This window comes from Nomascus leucogenys, chromosome 20, assembly GCF_006542625.1.
Source record: "Nomascus leucogenys isolate Asia chromosome 20, Asia_NLE_v1, whole genome shotgun sequence".
NCBI lineage: Eukaryota > Metazoa > Chordata > Mammalia > Primates > Hylobatidae > Nomascus > Nomascus leucogenys.
This window is the reverse complement of record NC_044400.1, coordinates 66,939,123-66,954,457: the sequence shown is the minus strand read 5'-3', so window position 1 is coordinate 66,954,457 and position 15,335 is coordinate 66,939,123.

Here is a 15,335-nt window from a genome sequence, read left to right as displayed (position 1 = left end):
GTAGCCTTGTAGTATAGTTTGAAGTCAGGTAGCGTGATACCTCCAGCTTTTTTCTTTTTGCTTAGGATTGTCTTGGCTGTGTGGGCTCTTTTTTGGTTCCGTATGAAATTTAAAGTAGTTTTTTCCAATTCTGTGAAGAAAGTCAGGGTAGCTTGATGGGGATAGCATTGAATTTATAAATTACTTTGGGCAGTATGGCCATTTTCATGATATTGATTCTTCCTATCCATGAGCATGGAATGTTTTTCCATTTGTTTGTGTCCTCTTTTATTTCATTGAGCAGTGTAGTTCTTCTTGAAGAGGTCCTTCACATCCCTTGTAAGTTGGATTCCCAGGTACTTTATTCTCTTTGTAGCAATTGTGAATGGGAGTTCACTCATGATTTGGCTGTCTGTCTGTTATTGGTGTATATGAATGCTTGTGATGTTTGCACATTGATTTTGTATCCTGAGACATTGGTGAAGTTGCTTATCAGCTTAAGGAGATTTTGGGCTGAGACAATGGGGTTTTCTAAATATACAGTCATGTCATCTGCAAAGTGAGACAATTTGACTTCCTCTTTTCCTAATTGAATACCCTTTATTTCTTTCTCTTGCCTGATTGCACTGGCCAGAACTTCCAATATTATGTTGAATAAGTGTGGTGAGAGAGGGCATCCTTGTCTTATACCGGTTTTCAAAGGGAATGCTTCCAGTTTTTGCCCCTTCGGTATGATATTGGCTGTGGGTTTGTCATAAATAGCTTTTATTATTTTGAGATATGCTCCATCAGTACCTAGTGTATTGAAGGCCTTTTTTGTTGAAGGCCTTTTCTGCATCTATTGAGATAGTCATGTGTTTTTTGTTGTTGGTTCTGTTTATGTGATGAATTATGTTTATTGGTTTGCATATGTTGAACCAGCCTTGCATCCCAGGGATGAAGCTGACTTGATTGTGGTGGATAAGCTTTTTGATGTGCTGCTGGATTTGGTTTGCCAGTATTTTATTGAGGATTTTCACATTGATGTTTATCAGGGATATTGGGCTAAAATTCTCTTTTTTTGTGTGTGTCTCTACCAGACTTTGGTATCAGGATGATGCTGGCCTCATTAAGTGAGTTAGGGAGGATTCCTTCTTTTTCTATTAATTGGAATAGTTTCAGAAGGAATGGTACTAGCTCCTCTCTGTGCCTCTGGTAGAATTCAGCTCTGAATCCATCTGGTCCAGGACTTTTTTTGGTTGGTAGGCTCTTAATTAATGCTTCAATTTCAGAACTAGTTATTGGCCTATTCAGAGACTCAACTTCTTCCTGGCTTAGTCTTGGGAGGGTGTATGTGTCCAGGAATTTATCCATTTTTTTCTAGATATTCTAGTTTATTTGTGTACAGGTGTTTATAGTATCCTCTGATGGTAGTTTGTATTTTTGTGGGATCGGTGGTGGTATCCCCTTTACCATTTTTTTATTGCATCTATTTGATTCTTCTCTCTTTTCTTGTTTATTAATCTTGCTAGCAGTCTATCTATTTTGTTAATCTTTTCAAAAAACCAGCTCCTGGATTCGTTGATTTTTTGAAGGGTTTTTTGTGTCTCTATCTCCTTCAGTTCTGCTCTGATCTTAGTTATTTCTTGTCTTCTGCTGGCTTTTGAATTTGTTTGCTCTTGCTTCTCTTGTTCTTTTAATTGTGATAGTAGGGTGTCAATTTTAGATCTTCCCTGCTTTCTCTTTTGGGCTTTTAGTGCATAAATTTCCCTCTACACACTACTTTAAATGTGTCCCAGAAATTCTGGTATGTTGTGTCTTTGTTTTCATTGGTTTCAAAGAACATCTTTATTTCTGTCTTCATTTCGTTATTTACCCAGTAGTCATTCAAGAACAGGTTGTTCAGTTTCCATGTAGTTGTGTGGTTTTGAGTGAGTTTCTGAATCCTGAGTTCTAATTTGATTGTACTGTGGTCTGAGAGACAGTTTGTTGTGATTTCTGTTCTTTTACATTTGTTGAGGAGTGCTTTACTTCCAATTATGTGGTCAGTCTTAGAATAAGTGTGATGTGGTGCTGAGAAGAATGTGTATTCTGTTGATTTGGGGTGGAGAGTTCTGTAGATGTCTATTAGGTCCGCTTGGTCCAGAGCTGAGTTCAAGTCCCGGATATCTTTGTTAATTTTCTGTCTTGATCTCTCTACTATTGACAAGGGGATGTTAAAGTCTCCAATTATTATTGTATGGGAGTCTAAGTCCCTTTGTAGGTCTCTAAGAACTTGCTTTATGAATCTGGGTGCTCCTGTATTGGGTGCATATATAGTTAGGATAGTTAGCTCTTCTTGTTGAATTGATCCCTTTACCATTATGTAATGCCCTTCTTTGTCTCTTTTGATCTTTCTCGGTTTAAAGTCTATTTTATTAGAGACTAGGATTGCAATCCTGCTTTTTTATTTTGCTTTCCATTTGCTTGGTAGATCTCCCTCCATCCCTTTATTTTGAGCCTATGTGTGTCTTTGCATGTGAGATGGGTCTCTGAATACAGCACACCGATGGGTGTTGACTCTTTATCCAATTTGCTGGTCTGTGTCTTTTAATTGGGGCATTTAGCCTATTTACATTTAAGGTTAATATCGTTATGTGTGAATTTTGTCCTGTCATTATGATGCTAGCTGGTTATTTTGCCTGTTAGTTGATGCAGTTTCTTCATAACGTCGATTGTCTTTACAATTTGGCAGGCTTTTGCAGTGGCTGGTACTGGTTGCTCCTTTCCAGGTTTAGTGCTTCCTTCAGGAGTTCTTGTAAGGCAGGCCTGGTAGTGACACAATCTCTCAGCATTTGCTTGTCTGTAAAGGATTTTATTCCTCCTTCACTTATGAAGCTGAGTTTGGCTGGATATGAAATTCTAGGCTGAAAATTCTTTTCTTTAAGAACATTGAATATTGGCCCCCACTCTCTTCTGGCTTGTACGGTTTCTGCAGAGAGATCCGCTGTTAGTCTGATGGGCTTCCGTTTTTGGGTAACCTGGCCTTTCTGGCTGCCCTTAACATTTTTTCCTTCATTTCAACCTTGGTGAGTCTGATGATTATGTGTCTTGGGGTTGCTGTTCTCGAGGAATATCTTTGTGGTGTTCTCTGTTATTTCCCAAATTTGAATGTTGGCTTGCCTTGCTAGGTTGGGGAAGTTCTTCTGGATAATATCCTGAAGAGTGTTTTCTAACTTGGTTCCATTCTCCCTGTCACTTTCAGGTACACCAATCATGTAGATTTGGTCTTTTCACATAGTCCCATATTTCTTGGAGGCTTTGTTAATTTCCTTTCACACTTTTTTCTCTACTCTTGTCACTTTATTTCATTAATTTGATCTTCAATCACTGATATCCTTTCTTCCGCTTGATCGAATTGGCTGTTGAAGCTTGTGTGTGCTTCACAAAGTTCTCGTACTGTTTTTCAGCTCCATCCGGTCATTTATATTCTTCTCTACACTTGTTATTCTAGGTAGCCATTCGTCTAACCTTTTTTCAAGGTTTTTAGCTTCCTTGCGATGGGTTAGAACATGCTCCTTTAGCTCAGAGAAGTTTGTTATTACTCACCTTCTGAAGCCTACTTCTGTCAACTCATCAAACTCATTCTCCATCCAGTTTTTTTCCCTTGCTGGCGAGGAGTTGTGATCCTTTGGAGGAGAAGAGGCGTTCTGGTTTTTGGAATTTTCAGCCTTTCTACTCTGGTTTCTCCCTGTCTTTGTGGTTTTATCTACCTTTGGTCTTTAATATTGGTGACCTACCAATGGGGTTTTGATGTGGATGTCCTTTTTGTTGATATTGATGCTATTCCTTTCTGTTTGTTAGTTTTCCTTCTAACACTCAGGCCCCTCAGCTGCAGGTCTGTTGGACTTTGCTGGAGGTCCACTCCAGGCCCTGTTTGCCTGGGTATCACCATCGGAGTCTGCACAACAGCAAGTATTGCTGCCTGATCATTCCTCTGGAAGCTTCATTCCAGGGGAGCACCTGCCAGATGCCACCCAGAGCTCTCCTGTATGAGGTGTCTTTCTCCCATGCTGGGAGAACAACTGCTCTCTTCAGAGCTGTCAGGCAGGGATGTTTATGTCTGGAGAAGTTGTGCCCAGAGCTGCCCCTTCCCCCAAGTGCTCTGTCCCAGGGAGACGAGGGTTTTGTCTGCAAGTCCTTGACTTGGGCTGCTGCCTTTTTTTTCAGATATGCCCTGCCCACAGATGTGGAATCTAGAGAGGCAGTTGGCCTTGCTGAGCTGTGGTGGGCTCCACCCATTTCAAGCTTCCCAGCAGCTTTGTTTACACTATGAGCATAAAACCACCTACTCAAGCCTCAGTAATGGTGGACACCCCTCCCCCCTCCAAGCTCCAGTGTCCCAGGTCAATCTCAGACTGCTGCGCTAGCAGCAAGAATTTCAAGCCAATGGATCTTGGCTTGCTCGGCTCTGTGGGTGTGGGATGCACTGAGTCAGGCACAGGAGAGAATCTCCTGGTCTTCAGATTGTAAAGACTGTGGGAAAAATGCAGTATTGGGGCAGGAGTGTATCCTTCTTCCTGGTACAGTCTCTCATGGCTTCCCTTGGCTAGGAAAGGGAAATCCCCCAGCCCCTTGTGCTTCCCAGGTGAGGCGATGCCCCACCCTGCTTCGGCTTGCCCTCCATGGGCCGCAGTAACTGTCCAACCAGTCCCAGTGAGAAGAACCAGGTACCTCAGTTGGAAATGCAGAAATCACCCATCTTCTGTGTCGATATCGCTGGGAGCTGCAGACTGGAGCTGTTCCTATTCAGCCATCTTGGAAGAGTCCTCCCAAGTCCTACTCATATTTTGTGACCTAGTTTCAAGGCCATCATCTCCAAGAAGACTTCCCATATGCTCACAAACACAGAGGGTCTCTCAGGGCTCTGAACTTGCTTACAACTTGATGCCTTTCCTAATGTGGCTGATCGTGTTCTGTCTATTTCTCTTCTCTCCTATACTTGATTTGAAAGCTCTTTTCTTTGCCTCAGTTGTCTTTGTGTTTCAAAGACAAAGACAAACAAAGGCCCCAAAAATTAACCTCATCATTAGCCTTTGTTTATTCAAAGATAAACAAAGGCCAAATAAATTAAACTCATTGCTCAGCCCAAAGTATTGCATTTTTAGTTCTTTTGTGTGTTTTGTTTTGTTTTGTTTGAGACAGAGTCTTGCTCTGTCACCCAGGCTGGAGTGCAGTGACACAATCTCAGCTCACTGCAACCTCTGCCTCCTTGGTTCAAGCGATTCTTGTGCCTCAGCCTCCTGAATAGCTGGGATTACAGGCATATGCCACCATACACAGCTAATTTTTGTATTTTTAGTAGAGATGGGATTTTACCATGTTGCCCAGGTTGATCTCGAACTCCTGGCCTCAAACAATCTGCCCACCTCGGCCTTCCAAAGTGCTGAGATTAACCATGCCTGGCTGCATTTTTAGTTGTTAATATGATAGTCACTGATGATATCCTATAAAAGTAAAATAGCATCTGAGAGATTATCATTTTTATTTGAAGTTAATTTATAAAATATCATTTACATAATAAAATTTTCACATATTTTTGCTGTCACACAAAATGTCACCTACAATATGTTAGAGAGCTAGCAACTCCTTCTACAAACTAAGAAATATATTTTCTCTATGAGAAAGAGAGGGTGTTTTCAACAGTTCTTGGTGAGTTATTTAAAGAAAGCTAAAATACAAATAATCAAAGCTACATAAATTAAATAAAATCTACCCTTAAGCATTTGTTTTTCTCCCTGCAGTTTATATAGTATCTAATCAATTACCGTTAGTTGGTTTTGAACTTTCATACAGGTTAATCTTTCAAATCTACTGTGCATATTCATTAGAGACTCACCTATGGTTAAAAAAATAATAATTCCCTTTTCTTGGTTTCATACATTTTTAGGAAGAGAGAGACATCAAGTAATTGCCTAGTTTGGACCACATTCTATAAGCAAGACTCTAAGTTTTCCCAGACACTTGAGCATCCATGACATGCTGAAATATATACTGGGAAAAAGACCCTGCAGCCCCTTCATGAAGGTAAAACATTCCACATCCAATAACATTTAAGCAGCATTTAAGATTTTATTTTTAAAATTTAAAAAACTAGCTTTAAAATTCAGGCCAGAAAAATATATATTTATAATATTAAGTAGAGAAGTATGTGCAGAATTTGGTAAAATACAATACGAAAAAGTCCAAGTTTATAAAGAGACATTATCCTGAGATAGGGTATTCCAGTGTCTTTGAAGTGAGAAACAACTGTGCCCTCAATGGACAATAGTAGAGTTGCTCATAAGAAATTAAGGATCAAGAAAGAGGGCAGTGTATAGTAGAGCATGGGGAAGTGATAGAGTGGGCAGAAAAAAAACAGTGTGCCCATAATATTGGCAGCAAAGTTGTCAACCTGATCCTGAAGGCTTAAGTCTCACCCATCCATCCACAATTGATACTGCCAACAGCAAACATGTGCCAGGGAGCCAGGCACAGTGCACCATTATGTTAATCCTCTTATGTTCACCAACGTGGACCCTCTTATTTCATTCCTACTCTGTCCTTGCCCTGTGATCATGTGTCTGTTTCTTCCACACACTGATTCATTTGGACATTAAGTGCTTAACTGCCAGACTCTGTTCTTGAATGTGGGAACACCTGGTCAATATGATGAGGTTTTGGCCCTCATAGCACTAAGAATATAATAAGAAATGCAGAGAAACAAACATTTATTATAGAAGCATTCAGTCCTGGGATACATAAAAGATGGGTTACAATGGAAGCCCAGATAAGGAGGACCTACTCCTGTTCTATGGTTGGTTCAGGAAAGGGTCACTGGAGCAAGACGTCTCTAAGCTGAGAGCTAAGGTAAGAGTCAGGAAAGGACAGAAGGAAAAGAACAAACTGAGACTTTAGTTTGTCCCTTTTGACATTGAGTCCTGGTCTTTTGATTGAGTTGTTTCTCCTCTTAAGTAGAATATCATGAAAAGAAATTAATACAAGTGCAAAAAATGCTGTGTAGTGTGTAGCACAAATATTCAATATTCAATTAACATATGGAGAAATGGTAGAAGAACAGATAGTCTGACTAAAAGAATGAAATGAAGTCAGATTAGGACATTGATGCACTTCCAACTTCTTAGAGAGCAAGATTTCTTAAAGTCAATTAGAAAAATTGGCTAGGAAAAAAGTATTTAAATCCTGCCTAAATGACCTCAATTTCTATTCCAATAAATTACTGGTCTTTTTTGCAATTAGTCATCCAGCTTGTCAGCCATATGAACAGAGGATTTATTTTCTGTTTCAGGCATTGAGCAGATGGGCAGCCTGCCACACTAGAACCTGGCTGTGCTTCCAGGTAATATGGGGGAGGGGGCATGGGGGAAAGGAGGTAGGAACTGGGATTATCACCTCGAGAAATTTCCTTGTTGTTCAGTCAGCTCTGAGTTGATATTCCAGCTTTGTTCTGAGATTCAGTTTTAGATCTGTTGTTTGAAAGTTGAGAGATTTTTTCATATTGTTATGTCTGGCTGGAGGCCAGTGGGCATAGGGAAAACCAGAATGTGTGCAGTCTTAGTCCTAGAAAGTGGTGAGGGAGGAACATTTAGCTCATCACCTGAAAGGCAGGGTCTTGAGAGGCAGCCGGGTTTAAAGACTTGGAGGTCACTGGAAGATGCTGTGGTCTGAAGCAGGAGAGGAGCTAGGGATCAGAGATTGGGAAAAACAGAGGAACAGGAGACTGAAATGTGGCCAGAAGTGGTCACAGAGCTGTGACTGATCCTGCCAGAGGATGTTGCTCTTGCCCAGGGTGATGCTCACTGGGTTGTTGCATGGATGGCCATTCTTGCCCATTAAGTCCTCATGGTGCTTTCACTCCAGATAGTTTCTAAGTTGCCACAAACACCTCAGGTCAAGTTCCCCACCCCAAGTCCTATGAAGGCACTGTGCTTAGAGTTCCACCAAACCAGACATCATGTGCAGTAAAGTTTCTATGGGCAATTGTATTAGTCCATTCTCATGCTGCTATAAAGAACTGCTTGAGACTGGGTTATTTATAAAGAAAAAGAAGTTTAATTGACTCACAGTTCCGCACGGTTGGGGAGGCCTCACGAAAATGACAATCATGGCAAAAGGGGAAGCAAACATGTCCTTCCTCACATGGCAGCAGGAGAGAAAAGTGCAGAGTGAAGGGGGAAAAGCTCCTTTTAAAATCATCAGATCTCATGAGAACTCACCCACTATCACAAGAACAGCATGGGGGAATTGCCCCCATAATCTAATCACCTCCCATGAGGTTTCTCCCACAACATGTGGGGATTATGGGAACAATTCAAGATAAGATTTGGGTAGGGGCACAGCCAAACCATATCACTCCACTCCTGGCCCCTCCCAAATCTCTCGTCCTTATATTTCAAAACATAATCAGCCCCCTAAAGTCTTAACTCATTCCAGCAAAGTCCAAGTCCAGAGTCCCATCTGAGATAAGGCAAGTCCCTTCGGCCTGTGAGCCTGTAAAATCAAAAGCAAGCTAGTTACTTCCTAGATACAGTGGGGGTACAGGCACAGGGTAGATACACTCATTCTAAATGGAATAAATTGGCCAAAGCAAAAGGGCTACAGGCCCCCATGCAAGTCAAAATTCCATAGGGCAGTCATTAAACTTTAAAGTCCCAAAAGTTCCATTAAACTTTAAAGTTCCAAAAATAGATCTCCTTTGGCTCTATGTCTCACATCCAGGTCACACTGATGCAAGAGGTGAACTCTTATGTCTTTAAACAGCTCCACCCCTGTAGCTTTGCAGATTATAGTCCCACTGCTGGCTGTTTTCACAGGTTGGCACTGAGTGTGTGTGGCTTTTCCAGGCACATGGCGCAGGCTGTTTGTGGATCTACCATTCTGGGTTCTGGAAGATGGTGGCCCTCTTCTCACAGATCCACTAGGCATTGCCCCAGTGGGGACTCTGTGTGGGGGCTCCAACCCCACATTTCCCTTTCACTGCTGCTGTAGCAGAGGTTCTCCATAAGGGCTCCACCCCTGCAGCAAACTTCTGCCTGGACATCTAGGCATTTCCATAGATCCTCTGAAATCTAGGAGGAGGTTCCCCAACCTCTTTCTTGACTTCTGTTTACCCACAGGCCCAACACCACATGGAAGCTGCCATATTCTTTACTTAATACATTTATTTATTGTCTGCTTCTCTCTAATGTAAAGTTCCACTGGGGCAGGGATTTTTGTTTGCTTTTTATTTTAATTTTTAAAATGTATTTTCAGTGCCTGGTACTATGCCAGGCTTTGGAAGGCATGCAATACATATTTTGATAAATACATAATCTTACCTTGGGCAAGGTTCTCTGTTTTTTTTGTTGTTGTTGTTTTTTTTTGACAGAGTTTTGCTCTTGTCCATTGTACTATGTGCCTGGAAAAGCCACAGACACTCAATGCCAACCTGTGAAAGCAGCCAGGAGTGGGACTATAATGTGCAAAGCTACAGGGGTGGAGCTGTTTAAAGACATGAGAGTCCACCTCTTGCATCAGTGTGACCTGGATGTGAGACATAGAGCTAAAGGAGATCATGCAATGGCCCGATCTTGGCTCACTGCAACCTCTGCCTCCTGGGTTCAAGTGATTCTCCTGCCTCAGACACCCAAGTAGCTGGGATTACCGGTGCCCACCACCACCTCTGGCTAATTTTTATATTTTTAGTAGAGACGGGGTTTCACCATGTTGGCCAGGCTGCTCTTGAACTCCTGACCTCAGGTGATCCACCTGCCTTAGCCTCCCAAAGTGCTGGGATTACAGGTGTGAGCCACTGCACCTGGCCTGCTCTTTTTGTTTATTTATTCATTCATCTCTCCATCCATTCATCCATCCATTTAAATCAACAATTCATGACCTAGTCTCTCATGACTTCCTCTCATACTGCTTTCCTTCTTTATTATTCTCCAACTTTATTGGCTTCCTTTTTGTTTCCTTATAAATCCAAATTGGTTCCCTCCTGAAAGGCTTTGCACATGTTTTCCCATTGCCTGGGGGGCTCTTTCTCTAGGTCATCTCATGGTGAGTCCATCATACCACTCAGGTCTCAGTTCAAATGTTCTTTTTAGTGAGGTCTTCCCTGACCACCCTACATAAATTCTCCTCTGGCCCCCACCTCAATCACTCCAGTCACCCTCACATTATCCTGTTTTAGTATCATTATTTTGATAACATATTATGATCTGAAATGATCACGCTCATTTATTTGTTTGCTTGTTTAATGCCTCTGTCTATCTCCTCCTGTCTTGCCCCCGGTAGAATATAAGTTTCAGTAAAACAGAGAGACCCCAGTGATTTTGTTTCCCATTGTATACCCAATCTCTAGACCAAAACTTGGAGCATGTTTGATGCTTAATAAATATTTGCAAGGACAAAAAACCAAACACCGCATGTTCTCACTCATAGGTGGGAATTGAACAATGAGAACTCATGGACACAGGAAGGGGAACATCACACTCCGGGGACTGTTGTGGGGTGGGGGGAGGGGGGAGGGACAGCATTAGGAGATACACCTAATGCTAAATGACGAGTTAATGGGTGCAGGAAATCAACATGGCACATGGATACATATGTAACAAACCTGCACATTGTGCACATGTACCCTAAAACCCTAAAGTATAATAAAAAAAAAAAAAATTTGTAGTTAATAACAAATATATGATCAGGATTATGCTTCTTACACTGTCTATATTGAAACCCAGTTCTGCCATTGACTATCCCTGTCACTTGAGAACAATGCTTGACTTCTCTATGCCCAAGTTACTTACTAATATATGAGAATGATAATAGTAAATGTGCCCTGTGATTGTTGTGGGGGATTAGTGATAGCAATAATAACAATAGTAATAACTACCACTGAGCAGTTTCAATATGCCAAGAACTGTTTTATTTTAATCCCTTTACCTGCATTTAATTGTTTAATTCTCATCACAACCCTATGAAATGGGTGTTATTTTAATTCCCATTTTTTGGTGACTCAATTAAGATTTGGAAAAGCAAATAACATATAGTTACTAAGAGGTGGAAAAGGGATCAAAACCCAGGCAGTTTGGCTCCAGAGCCGGTACTTTTACATGTGCTAGGAACATAGTAATCACTCAACAAATGTCAGCCATTATTATTATTAGCTATGCAACATTACAAGTGAATATACTATAAATCTTTTTTTTCTCAAAGATGTCAACTGTGAAACAGGCAGCTTAATATTAGAGTCTATAAAAAGCAAGAGGAAATTCACACTGATGTAAAAAAAAAATTTGAAAATACAATCTTTTCATTACAAGGGGAGCTATTAAAATACATATAAATAATAAATTTCATATAAAATAAATATATTTTATTGAACATTAAATCTTATTGAAGATACGGCATGTGCTGCATTATACTGGCAACTGACATCTGTTAAAAACAAGCTTCCAGAATGCCAGTTTGGCTTAGGTAATTCTGTGAAAGAGGTTCTGGATTATTCCCCAACAAAAATATCTTGGCAAATTATGACATACAAGCTTTCAGACTTGCTAGTGAATAGTTAAAACTGAACTGCAAATCCTTAAATGTCAAGGGAATACTGTGTTTTTTTCCTTGTACTTTGAAACTTGTATTATGGACATTTTTATACTTATCAATATTTACTATATTGCACTATTTTTTAAAAGCAGGTAATAAATATTTTCTTCATTATTTTTCTCATTATATTTATGTGAGTCTTGCATTTAGTAGGGAGTATATATATATTTTTTTTGCCACTCATTGTTAAATTGTGCATACTTGGGTTTTCTTTTTTATATTCAGGAAAATTGTTTTTCCTAAAATTAAATCATGACATTGAGTGATTACATGTATACGTGTGTCAACTATGACTTAGAGCAAGTAACCCAACTCTGTTAAAAAAGATTTCTGTTTAGATTCTCTATTCAGGCAGTGGGTTTACTGAATGAAGGAATTTAGGAAATGACAGGATTTTAGAGTTGGAAAGGACATTGGGACACTATAATCCGGTTTCTCTCTTTTATAGGTGAGTAAATGAAAAATCAGAGAATTTAAGTGACTTGTCTAAAATCTCACAGCTAGTTAGTACCAGAACTGGGACTGGGAGCCATGTCTCCTGGCTCCTGTTCTGATGCTTTGTTGGAAGGCAGAGATTATATGCTCCAAGAATTTTGCTTTTCTGTTACAGACAGTAGAACTTAGAAAATCTAGATGAATGGATAATGTGCCCATTAAACCATCTGTTTCAAAGAATAAATATGTTAAGCAAAATTTTCTTGAGTCTTTTGATTGAATTTGCTATTAAAAATCTGTGAGTAGAGATATATGTTATAATTTTACTAGAAATAATAAATTTTCCCAATTAAAGCTTATTCACATTCATTATAGAAATTAGTAGCATAGAGAAAACCATGAAGATAAAATAACAGGACCCATCATTTCAGCACTCTTAGACAACCATTGTTAACTTATGGCTATTTTGTTTCTATATTTCATGTTATATTTGTGTGTATAAATATGTGTATAAAATAATTATAAGTAGTATGGATTATATTTAAACATATTATATATTAGTATCTATCAATACTGGGTTATATTAGTATATGCAATACATATTATGAAATGATATATAATTAACATTTGTTTAATTGGGACCATATAATATAATACATTATTTAAAATTTTACGAATGTGTTTGGGAATATTCTTTTTTTCTTATCCTTTGAGTTTATTTAACTTTGGAATTATTTCACAGGTTGGTAGAACATAATTTGGGCATAATGATTTTTGAGGGGTAGATGTTTTAAATATGCACTCACTCACTCTTTTAAAAGTAGGGATTTATTCTATATTTCTACTTTTTCCTAAGTCACTTTTGCTATGTAATAATTTTCAATATATTGGCATAAATTTGTTCATAATATTCTACTTTTGAAATTTTTTCACTTAGTTTTGTCCTATTTTTTTTCTGATATTTTTGACCTTTTTTGTTTTGGTCTCATTTATCTTGTTTACTTTTGGGTCAGACATGTCAGACGAGAGTCAGTTTTATTTCATGTTTCAAAGAACCAACTCTGCTGGACACAGACTTGCGCTGCCCAGAGTTTTCTTTCAGGAAGACATTGTTGCCCCAGCTGCTGAATGTACCACCTTTGGCATCTTCAGCTGTCAACCTGTTTAGGTCCCACCTCAGCTACAGAGAACCACCTTGGCCAAGGCCACACCCTTTCTTAGGGCATATCCAATGACTGATTGAGGTTAAAGTATATAGGCCAGCTATTTTGGCTTAATGTGGGAAAATGTTGATGGGTCAGTTCCTTTTCAGAGCTCCCCATAGGGTCAGCTGAAGTTATTTGGCTTATATGGCAAATCAGTTTCTCTCTTTGCACAGTTCTTCTTCCCCTTTCTCCCTTCCACAGGTGTTAATCACAATAGTACTTTCTAACAAATATCCTAAACATTAAACTCTGTCTCAGAATCAGCTTCTTGAATAACTCAAACTTTGGCAGGTCAAGAAAGCTGGTATTAAGATGGGATTTTGGAGTTGTATTATTTACAGCCCAGATGGCAATGAGGATCCCATCACAGGTGGTAGGAGGAGTACAGATAGCCCCTGGATAAAGGTGCTGGTCCAGTTGTCAAAATATCCATTGGTGATGATTTGGGATATTTTGTTAGAAAAGAATGCACTAGCTGGTGTGAAGTATTAGACATTTGTAAAACATGTTGGAAATAGTAAGTAAAAGACAATGGGATTGGATAGCTATTTCTATGCTCTACTGAAGCTCTAAAAACAGATACTGAGAGACTAAGAATGAATCAAAGGCTATTTTGAAAGCCAAATGTGAAAGCCAGAGGCCTCTTTTGTAGCCTGTAAAAAGGATCACATCTCTTGCAATGAGAGAGGAGAGAAAACTGAGCAATATGCCTATGACTTAATCAGAGTAGTTGAGGTCCAAAGAGTAAACTTACAACCAAAGCAAGTCTACTATACCAATGGCAGGCCCTCAGGTGGGAATGAGCGAGACCCTGACACTTGAAATGGGAACCTCTAGATTCATCCTTCCTTTCCCAAACCTTCATCTAGGAATCATCTGAGTGTGCCTAAGGAGGCTATTGTATGAATTAAGAGCCAGCACCTTATCCCCTTGCCTGAGGCCAATGCATTAGACCCCTTTCCCAGGATAACATGTGTCTCTTCAGAATCTTCCCTCATTTCTCCTGGTCACTAGGCTTATAACTAGGTTAACTTGCTGAATAACACAACTGGGAATATACTAGGCCTGATAAGGGAAGAAAAAGACCATACCCTTAAGCAGCCACAAGACCTAGCCAATATGTACTAGCAGAAGCCAGGAAGGAATATATGAGACTGTGTTCTGAGGGTGCATGATGGAGGTCAGAACATAAAATTGAATAAGGAAGAGTTTATTGATTTTAGAACGCTCTCCTGAAATACAAAATTTAGGACCTTGGCAAGGACTCCTGGAGACAGTGTGAACTTGCTACTAGAATGGCTTCTGTGCAGGCTCAGTGACTCAGAGTATTAGAAATCCATGTTAGACAGCAGAAAAAGGTATTAAAAGACTCAGGGAAATAATTAGATTGGAAAACTATGTTAAGACTGGATAACTCGCAAGATGATTATGTTCCACGGGAAAGCATGACATATGGTCCCTTTACCAAGACCATCATGTATGCATTGGTGAAACGGACACCAGTAGCATTACAAATTTCACTGGTACTCTGCTCTATAGGCCAGGGGTGTTGGAATGAGAGGCTACTACAGAACAAGACTCACTGGTAGCAGTAAGAATATAGACCCCAAAACAATAGAAGTAAGATGACACTACCTTACCATCAGAAGCCAAGTGGATACAACTATTGTAATCAGTGACTAAGTCAGAGTGGCAGCCAAGGGGGACTGAGTTGCAGAGAGTTACAGAGATGGTTAATAGCATTGATGTCCCTAGATGGGTAGCCAATAGGGTTCTAAACCATCAGAAGAAATCAATAATAGATGGTCAGGAAGCTGAGGGCAACCACCACAATGAAATTGCTATCCTTTGCCCAGTTTTCAGATCTGAGCCAAATTTCCAGAGCTGGAATCTGTTGACTGAAGGAGAGGCTGGTGATGAAAAATATAATTACTCAGATGACTGAGAAATAAATAGAAAACACAAATAGTTCTATAAGTATTAAAAATTGAGTTGGTAGTTAAAAATCTTCCAACGAATAAAATAATCTTAGAAAAATCTATAGGTGAGCACTATGAAACAATCAAGAAACAGAATCCCCTGGGAAAGGCAAGGAAGCAGATTTTCCCCTAGAGC